The following is a 10,681-nucleotide window of genomic DNA, read 5'->3' as shown; positions in this document are numbered from 1 at the left end:
AAAAGGGAGGTTAAAGTGTTTAAGAACCATCATTAAAAGTAAGGTTTGAAAAAACTAAAGTTACAATCTATACTATCCTTCTCTTTACAGTTCATGGTAAAACACAAAAATATTCCCTTTGTGCTATAGCCTTACAAATAAACATGATATGTATATGTAAATATATGAATGCTCAGATTCTTCATCAAGCCTTATTCAATCTTGCCTATAACTGTATATATGTGGTTTCCAAATCTCCATCATCAAATAAAGGAACTGAGAAGGTATACACAACAAGAAATTACATAACAAGTTTGTTAACTATGGGTAGCTAACCACTTTGGATAAAATAAACTAGAACTGATGATTGAAAGTTGACAACATTCTTGTTTTCTTTCTTTTTTTCCCCCCAAGTAAAATTTTCATTTTAATCCTATCTACAAAGCATTCATTGGGGTGAAATACCTGACAAAGCCACAGACTTCTATCAAGCACCATCAGTGCAGTACAAAAAGTAAGTAAGGGAACTCAGTAGCCTTCTCTCAGCCTTAGGAGCAACTACAATTCTTGGGAAGGACCTGCATACATAATTCCGTGCCAATAACCAGGATGCTATACCTTTGAAGAAGGGAAATGTAGATTAATGCATTCCTTTTTGGATTTTAAGGAGACTGTTAAAGAAATATATTAAAGATAACCTTAAATATCCAACAGTCTTCTAACTTAGAATTAAACCAAAGTTGTAGGAATCTACAGGTCTTTATAAAGAATTCTCTTCACAGCACAGCTGTAGTTCATGGTAAAACACAAAAATGTTCCCTTTGTGCTATAGCCTTACATGATTATATATATATATGTGTGTGTGTGTGTGTGTGTGTGTGTGTGTAAGTATATGAATGCTCAGATTCTGCATCAAGCCTTATTCAATCTTGCCTTTTGATATAAACCTGAATACAGCTAAATTGCAAAGCGTTCACTTAATAGTCTAGTTGATGAAACGTAAAATGGATATGCACTTTCAGGAAAGGAGACTTTGTCAGCTGTAGCAGTGTCCTTGACACACTGAGCTCAGCTGAAGTCCCGACCTGTGAGGATCAGGGAAGACATACCCAGCTGGAGCTCATTTTGACCCACACAGCTACCCAGTCGCTGGATACCTTCTGGAATTTGGCATCAGGGCTGTACCAGCTGGTTATGGTCATCATGGTGTACAAGGAGGCACAGCAGAGCATCAGGTGGAAAAAGGAGTAGCTATACTGCACCTCCTCCTTCTCATTGTCTACAGCCCGCTGAGGCTGTCAGCCTTCTTAATCACTGGCTCCATTGGTGGTATCGCCAAGGATATCACTGTCACTCCCAGACAAGGTCAGCTTGTTAACTTGGCTGTTGCTCAAAGTACCGATGCTAGAATATATAAGGCAGATAACAAAGATAGTTGGTCCCCAACATCATCCAAATTCATAAAGTGTCCACTCTGTGATGGCGGAGCATAGGCAGGAGCAAGAGTAGCTGACTTTGCAGGACACACATTTGGTGAAGTTAAGTGTGTGACGATGCTCAGAAGGGAGGGGTTGCAGGACCGCTCAAGCTCATTGGTCATGGGCGACCACGTGAGGTAAAGGGTGTACAGAGCGGTGATGGAGGACTGCAGGAGGCCAGAGCAGTCTGATGTTCCTGAACTTTGGGGAGGATGGATACAATAGAAACTGCAATACAAAAAGTCAGGTTCGGGCTGATGAAGACCTTGTTTTCTGTGCAGTTGTCGGGTTTGGTGTAGAAGATGTGGAGCGGCACAACAGAGACGATCGGAAGGATGTAAACGAGGCTTGTGAAGGACAGCAAGGCAGCATACCAGAGCCTTGGGCTTCCCTCCTCCACTCGATTTACCCATGATTCATTCCAAGAATAAGCCTCATCTACTAAGAGCACCAGCTGGATGAAAATGAAGAAAGTGGCCCCCAACATTCCAGCACTAATCCAGACTTCAGTGAAATGGCCCCCAGGGATGTAGAAAGATCCGTCCATGGTACCAATAAGGGCAGCACTTTTGAAGAACCAAAACCCATTGTGTACGGCTGCTCTGGGATCTTTGCTTGCTTTAACTTTTAACACGAGCAAAAGGAAGGCAAAGAAAAAGATGGCCACAGCATTTGAAGTGTTTTCAGATAAAGGAATTTCACTGATACCGAGTATACATGTTCATAGATACTGTCAAATTGTAAAGAAATATGTAATAATATCTAAGTTTTATATTTCTGCAGTTTAAGAGTTAAAACCCAGAAAACACAAGGTTTAATTTTGTAGCTATTCCTTGATGCCCAGGGCACACAATCAAGCACAGGCCTCTTGGGTTGGAGGCTGTGGGCCTTACCAGGGGCATGCCACCTGTCTAGCTTGATGGGCACTGCATAGCAGCTGCCTTAATTATCCGTCCCCTAAAAGAAAAGGCAGACAAGGAGGGTTTTACGGTTTGTTTATTGCTTGCGGCAATCTAGTCAAGCAGTGGTGGCACACACCTTTAACCCCAGCTCTCAGAGACAAAGGCAGGTGAATCTCTGAGTTCAAGGCCAGCCTTGTCTACAGAGTGTGTTCCAGGACAGCCAGGGCTACACAGAGAAACCCTGTCTAGAAAAGCAAACCTCACCACCAACCCCACCAAAATAAAAATAAGTGGCAATATAGTAAAAACTTATTTTAATTTTAAAATAATTTATCCTTTTTTTTTTAAAAAATTCAGGCAGACTATCATGTAGGCCAGGCTAGCCTTCAACTAGGTATCATGTAGACCAGGCTAGCCTTCAACTAGGTAGCTGAGAATGACCCTGATCTCCTCATCCTCCTGCCTCTACCTCTCAAGTCCTGGAATTACATACATGCACCATCAAGCCTGGCTTTAATTAACCTACTTCTGCAAACAGGCAAGAGCCCTCTCGTGCTCCTCTACAGACCACCCCAAGCATAAAATGAAATTTAAGCATCTTTTTTTAAAGGAATATATTTTACCAATAGTCTATTAAAATAACGGTTGCTTGTAGTTTTTTCTTTCATAGGTTAGTCCTACTTTCTATATTAATTTATACCATTACAAAAACATTTTAGCTGCGAGATATTTAAATGTTCATTTTCCACAGAATATTTGAAAGGTTTCTCAGTAGATCCCGGGAATTCATTTCAATGGAGTCTTTATTTGGTCAGTCAATAATTTAACCAGCAGTTGTTGAGAGTTACGTGCTAGACACTGGCTTGGTGCTGAGGGGCACAAGGCTCGAAAGCACAGTAGCTCTACTGAACAATCCTTTGACAGACATTTAATGAAAACTCACGTGTTCCTGGTGCAAGCAGCTATGATTCCTCCAGGCCTCATTAAGTAATCTCTGTTACACGTGGGTCACCTGATGCAGGTCTCCCTATTTAATACAACGGAATGCCTGCCTGAAGGATTGTTTTGTTTTGTTTTGTTGTTATTGTTTTTTTATATAATCTCAAAACTTCTTACTAATCTATCAAGAAGGCCATATCAACTCTTTGCTTCTGCAAAGTCTGCCACATGCAGCCAAATATTAACGAGAGCCAGGGTGCCACAGGGACTGCAAGTGACTTACACTCTGTACCACACAATTCAATGGCATTCTCATTTGGATATCTAGAGTATAATTAGATTAGAAAACCATACTTGAGCTGTGCAAAGGCTCAAGGTGTTCTTCCTTACCACCACGTTTATTCTGCAGTGTGTTGTCCCTGGGGAGACAAAAGGAGAGGCTGTATGGGGGGGGGGGGTTGGGATCAGGGATGCAGCGGGCACAGCTCTGTCTTAGCTACTTTTCTATTGCTATGAGGAGATGCAATGCCCAGTGCAACCTACAAAAGGAAGCATTTAACTGGGGGGCACAGTTTCAGAAGTTGAGTCCATGACTAATATGGCAAGAAACATGGTGGCAGGTAGCCAGGGCTGGTGCTGAAGAGGGTGTAGCTGACATCTACATATTATGTGCAAGTTGGAGGTAGGGGTGGGGGTGGAGGGAGAGGCTGTGCCCACCCTGAATGATATGCCTTCTTCAACATGCCCATACCTCCTAATCCTTCCCCAAACAGTTCCACCAACCAAGCGCCAAGCATTCAAGCACGTGGGCCTGGGGGGGGGGGGGTGGCATTCTCCATCAAATTATCCCAAGGATCTTTATCAGGGATGGGATGGGATGGGATGGGATGGGATGGGATGGGATGAGCTGGGAGGGAAAGAGGGGCAGCAAGGACATGTTTGGATATATGTGCCTCAGAGCAAGAAGTTGGAGTCTTCTCTACATGCCATGAATCTCCACAGGGAGGCACGAAGTGCTTTCATGAATCCATCCCTGTCTTGCATCTTATGCCTGGTGTCAGGGATAAGTGGCTACAAGCTTTCTGAAAACGCTCTTTATTTTCCAGATGAGCAGAAAGTTCTGTGCATCCTTATAGAAACTGCAGCCTTCAGTACGGAGCTTTTGATGAATGAATGCAGTTTCTTAATAACTTTCTCTGTTCTCCACATGCTGGTGATATCTCAACAGGAAACTGAGGTCTTCTCCCCCACCCCTACCCACCCCCACCCACCCCCAGGATGCTTGACTGAGCTCCCATCCCTGAGATGCAGGAAAACCACTGGGATTGTTACCCTTTCTTCAGGTCTAGCTGGGATCTACAGAAATGCTCAGCCTAGCAGCAGCCTGCCATAGATACCATAATTAGAATGTAGATGCTGCCTTACAGCTTTTGCTTCACTACTGACTCCCTGGATTATACAGCGCTGTTTAAAATCATGTGCCTTAGTTGTCCGAGGTTCTAGGATGAGAAAAGATAAGCAATATCTCTGATTCTTAGAACAAACATGTGATCATATAGTTTGCAGTTCAGATTAGTGTTCCGAGCACCTGTGAACATCCTGTTGGTCAAACTCATTAGTGTCCCATTATTAGAATAAGAGTTGGTGGCATGCCAAATGTCTTCCGCTTTGACAGCAAAGTGGAAATGATGGCCAACTGGCATTCACGGAGCCTCTCATCACGGAGTTAACTGATTTTATATCGAAATTTTCAGTTTCCTCATTTGCTTTTGCTTCCTTCCTGGGCAGTGTCTTTATAGTTGTTATTTCGGATCAGTTTTTGTAATCCTGGTATTAAGTGCGACAGCTATGTAAACAAGATGTAAGGCATTATTGGTTTATCAGTAGAAAATGTCTGGTCCATTGCCAAGACTCATTGATCTGTTTATTATGACCCTACCCAGGACAATTTTAGTGGCAATTGAAAAAACTGTCTCAGGGTTTCATTTACAGAAGTCCCGTTCATTTATTAACCACCATTTGAGGGCTAGCTCATCATATAATCTTACCAGCATTGTTATGACACTTGATATAATCCACTGCAGCCAGGGAGCCATATCCCAATTATATGTTCCATTGTTTCACTCCTGATATGAGAGCGATACAAATTGTTGATGATAATTATGTTGATTTTCAGCAGTTTGCAAATTAGTAAATTAGTACATTTAGAAATATAAATATACCCGAAGGCTAATACGTGTGTTGGGACTAGTTAAAGAGTATTTATTTAGTGCCTACAGAGTGTGTGGTGGATTATAATAGGCACAGTGGTAGAGAATACCAGCCTAGCATAAAACAAACAAGGAATCCACTCTGGCACACGCTGTAGTGTGTGTTAGATAGAGATGAACACGCCTTACTAATCCTGTCTGCTCTTTCTGGCAACCGAGCATCCAGAACCAATGGCATATAATAATAATTTGTCACTTGCAATTGTCTCATGGGTTGCCTGCCTATATACCACTGGTGATACCTTGCCTGTTACCACATATGATCATCTGTCTAAGGAGTCCTTGGGGCAGAAAGGAAACCCAGCCTCCGCGAATGGCATGTGGTGCTACCTGTGAGCTGGGCCCCTCTATTCTTTTACAGGGGACTTCTCATCCTCAGGGAGTCTGGGTCAGCTTCCCGATGGGTCTTCTGGGTAATGTTCCGAGGGGAAGAGGAAGCTACAAGGCTTACTGAGGTCGAGCCATGCAACCTGCATCACCTCAGGTCAGTCACATTCTACTGATCAGAAGAAGACCCGAGACTAGACCAGACCCACAAGGTTAAGAAATAGATGGCCCTTCTTATGACAAAAGCAGCAAGGTTGTATGACCTAGGCACATACATTTGTACACCTATCAAGCAGGCAGTGTCTTAGTTAAAGCTTCTTTTATGATGAAGCCAACTTGGGGAGGAAAGCGTTTATTTTAGATTATGGCTGGAATTCATAGAAGCCAGGGTAAGATTTCACAGTGCTGGGAGGAGAAACTAGAGCAGAAGCCGTGGAGGAACGATGCTTACTGGCTTGTCCCCCACGGCATGCTCAACCTACTTTCTATAGCACCAGAGAGCAGGCGCTCAGGTGTGACTCTACTGACAGTGGTCAGGGCCCTCCTACATCAATCATCAATGCAGAAAAAGAAGCATAACACAGGCTTGCCCACAGGCCAAACTAAGGGGCCATGTTTTCAACCAAAGTTCCCTTCCCAAATGACTCACCATGTGTGTGTGGCTGACATAAAACTGGTAAGCACAGTGGATTATATATCATATTCTATAATCTATAACACTTGTATGAGAAATGAGCCCTTTATAGGAGTTATTTTTATACTTCAAAACTCCTGATCTATCAAGAGCAGACTTTTCTTATACCTCAAGTTCTTGTAGATTCCATTTCCTATAGATTTCTCTTCCTAGATTGTCTCAAGTACTTTAAGTATAGAAGGGCTTTGACACACAATTTTCTCAACAAAGTATTTGGTTGAGGGTTCTGAAACTAGAGGTCTGGTGTTTGACTTAACATTTAGTCTAACAATAGTGGACTTCCATTTATGCTTTAAAAGTTGCTAGCCAGGGCTAACTGTAGGGCCCTGGAAACAGAGAAACCAATTAAGTTTGCATATTCCCAGTGTTAAGTCAGTTTATCTTCAGTTGCTTTTAATTTTCTGAGCCTGGAGGCACTGTATTATTTAAACTTTTAAGAAAACCTAATAAAAAATAATGGGGTCTAAAATATTGCAGCACTCTAGAAAACATGTTATTAATTGTGTGGTAGTTTGCATGTGCTCGGTGTGTAGAATATACCACCTTCTGCGGGTGAGCACTGTTCACACATTCAAATCCTAAGCTTTCGTTTAAGGGTCTTCTTGAGAGAGATCTTTGCTGAACTTCATTGACTGTTTAATTTATTTGGGATTTAAACCACTTTCCGAATCACTTTTGCACTCTCTAACCTGAGAAGTCAAAAGATTAAAAAAAGGCTGCATCCAGTCAAAATCTCACTATCCCTCAGCGTTCCCTGTCTGAGAATTACATTCTCAATTCCTTGCGTGTTCTTTTAGAGATAGTTTGCCTCACAGTTTCCCCATGCATGCTAATGCACAAAAGGCTGCATGCTCTTTGCCCCGTGTAAAGATACGCTCATTCTTTTTTTTTAGAGCTAAAAAGTATCTTACAATATTTCTTGTATCCTAACTTCTTTAAACACTATTGAACTAACATTGACTAGGATTCTGTTTGTTTTTGGTTTTGTTTGTTTTGATTTTGTCCCTCCCCCCACCTACCCCCCCAACCCCCTACCCCACCCCCCCACTCCCCATCCCCCTACCCCCTCACCCCCCCACCCCCACCCTCAGAGTTTCTCTGTGTAGCCTTGAACTCACAAAGATCTGCCTGTCTTTGCTCCCGGAGTGCTGGGATCAAAAGCATGAGCCACCACCACCAGGCTGGTTTCCTGTCTTTTATCATTCTAAACAAAGCTACCATGAAAGACAATGCTGCTTTCTTCAGATAGAAATATACCTATACTTTTCTAGAAATTCAAAGAGTACATGCTTTTGTAATTATGACACATGCTGTCCTTTATGGCCAAGAAAATGTGGCAACAGGAGCCGGAAGTTATCTGGTTAGCTTCATCCACATACAGGAAGCAGAGACAGAGATAGAGATATAGACAGAGAGAGACAGAGACCAGGATGTGGGGCCCCTAGAGATGTGCTTCCTCCAGGAAAGTTCTACTCCCACATAGCATCACAAAGTGTATGCCTTTACCTGAACCACCACCCAGATGAACCAGGTTATACTTTCCACAGCAGTATGTGGCTGTGCCTGCTCTCCACACTTTTGTAGAGCAAAGTATTAAAATGGTAACTACTGATTTCAGCAACTATTATTGCAAGGTGCTTTTCTATAATGTCTTAAGAAGAAAGCACATTTTGCCACACTCTGAATCCAAACAATGGTGGGTTATGATTTACCATCACAATTTCCTTGGTTATGGCTTGGAAGCTCACTTGTGCTATCTGTCTAATGTCATGTAGCAAATAAATAAAATTAGTCCTGGGTCTGGAGTGCCAGCCTCCAGCTCTGATCTAGAGTTTTGGTAGTCAAATAAAGCAGCTGTAATATTTGCCAGATACTAAACTTCTTGCATCTATAATTATATGGCACCCAAGATTGGCTTTACTTTGAAGGTAAGGGCCAGTGTAGGCTGGTTTCAAAGTCCTGGAGTTAAAATGGGTTCCTGACTTGGCACTCCCATTAGCTGCGAATACGAGGATGTGCCAACATGACTTTACATTTTAAGATTATTAAACACCAGATATCTTTAAAAGTGCAATATGTTACTTGCATCTACAGGGTAATCTAATTAAACTTCAGGCCCATTCAATAATAGGGAATTCATACCTGATACTGTAAACCTATCCAGCTATCAATAGTGGTCATAGAACCTACAGGAGGACCTACTCCTGCCATTTTCCCAAAACACTATAATTTCTAACTGGAGTCTAAATATTCATTCCTCTATTTCCACAGAAGAGTCATTGGCGACACAGTAACACACACTGGATGTGAACAATGACTTAAATATATACCAGGTGGAGGCTGTCTAGTTGTTTTTTCTCATTATCTTATTGCGTATGTGGAGCACATATTGTGGGGCAGCCTCTATTTCCTAGAATCCTGGAAGAGCAAGGAATAGACCTAGCTCTGCACTGGTCAAGCTTTCATCCCAATGTGGAGACAGAAACAAATGTTGTTAATGTCAGAAGTCACAGATGCTAACAGAAGGAAGGAAGCAGGAGAGGTGGGGAGGGACCATGTCACCCCTAAGAGCTTAGGTGGCCATCCACCCACTCCCCACCCCTTTGAACCCTTTCTTTCCTTTCTTCTACATTTCAGCCTACTCCTTTCTGATGCAGACAACATTGTTCTACACTTTTGAAATAATTTCTAAAACTCTTAACTGAGGTCTTAATGTGTGAAGTAGGAAGCTGGTTTTTTTTTTTGTTTTGTTTTTTGTTTTTTGTTTTTTTGACTTATGCATTGGCTCTTACAACGATATGGCTATTACTTTGTTTCAGATAAACTACAGCACACAGACACGAAATAATTTTTCTATAGCAAACCACTTCATTATGCTTTCCTGCATCACCAAGTGAGGCTCTGAACCCATGAAGGCTGATTTCTAAGCATGTACTCTTCTTAATCAGCAAGTATACATTTCCATATTTTCTTTTTTAAACCTGAAGGTAAACTTTGTTCCATTTTTAAAATGAGATATGATTTCCATATATAGAACTCATACCTTCAAGTCCCTCCCTCAGTGTCTTTTAAGATTTATTTTAGCCAGGCATGGCAACACACAACTTCAGTCTCTGTACTTGGGAGACAAAAGCAGGAAGCGTTTTCTGAGTCCAGCTAGCCTGGACTCCATAAGTAGTCAGAGGCCGGCTGGAGCTGCATGGTGGACCTGTATAAAAGATAAAGCAAAACTCCAAACAGAAAACAAATGAAGAAAACCCACCTACTTTAAGTGTGTGTGTGTGTGTGTGTGTGTGTGTGCTTATTGTCACTTCTCTGATGGGCAATGATGTGTGTGCAATCATTGGCCATTTGTATATTGATGGCCCTTCCCCCTAAAACTGTTTACTTAAATCTCTTTTTTCCTTGATAAATGGTCTGAATGTGACCCCTGGAGGTCATGTGTTAACATTTGCTGTGTGTGGTATACACACACACACACACACACACATGGAAGCCCATCTCGAAGAGGAGCTGACATAAAGGGACCATTTAAGCGTAGGAGTTAGAAACCAGCCTGGGTAATAATAATACAACAAGAGTTGAAGACTCCATCACAGAAACACAGACACAAAACTCATTGGCCAAGGGATAGCAATAGCCTTGGGGGGGGGGGGCATTAAGAGGTTAGAAAGTACTAAGGACAGCGTCCTCATGGATAGGATTAGCACCAGGTAAGAACAGTACGTCCCTTTTTCCTTTTGTCTTCTGTCTCTTCTACCATCTGGCGACACCACAGAAATGTCCTTATTACACAATACATTTCATGGCCTTGACGTTCCCAGCCTCCACAACTGTAAGAAATGAATATCTGATTTTTATAAATCAGTCTGTGGTATTCTGTGGTGTCAAGCCAGATGGGCTAATGTGCTGTCTGTCCATAATGTAATGATTACTCTGGGTACATCTACCTTTAGATTATCTATAGCCTCTCTCTAGGTTTTATCTTTTATCCTTCTCCTTGAGTTGGTGATTAAATAATAACCTATGTGCTAACAGATGGTAACAGTGGCCTGTTCAACCTGCTATACTTTCAACCCATTGAAGAAAATC

The 10,681-nt window shown here is 42.0% G+C and overlaps 1 pseudogene; it reads right to left on the bottom strand.

Moving 5' to 3' along the window:
* Gm12420 (predicted gene 12420) lies at nt 865–2,128 on the bottom strand (annotated as a pseudogene).

The sequence above is a fragment of the Mus musculus genome, chromosome 4, assembly GCF_000001635.26.
Source record: "Mus musculus strain C57BL/6J chromosome 4, GRCm38.p6 C57BL/6J".
Taxonomy (NCBI): Eukaryota; Metazoa; Chordata; class Mammalia; order Rodentia; family Muridae; genus Mus; species Mus musculus.
This window is presented reverse-complemented; position numbering and strand designations above follow the sequence as displayed.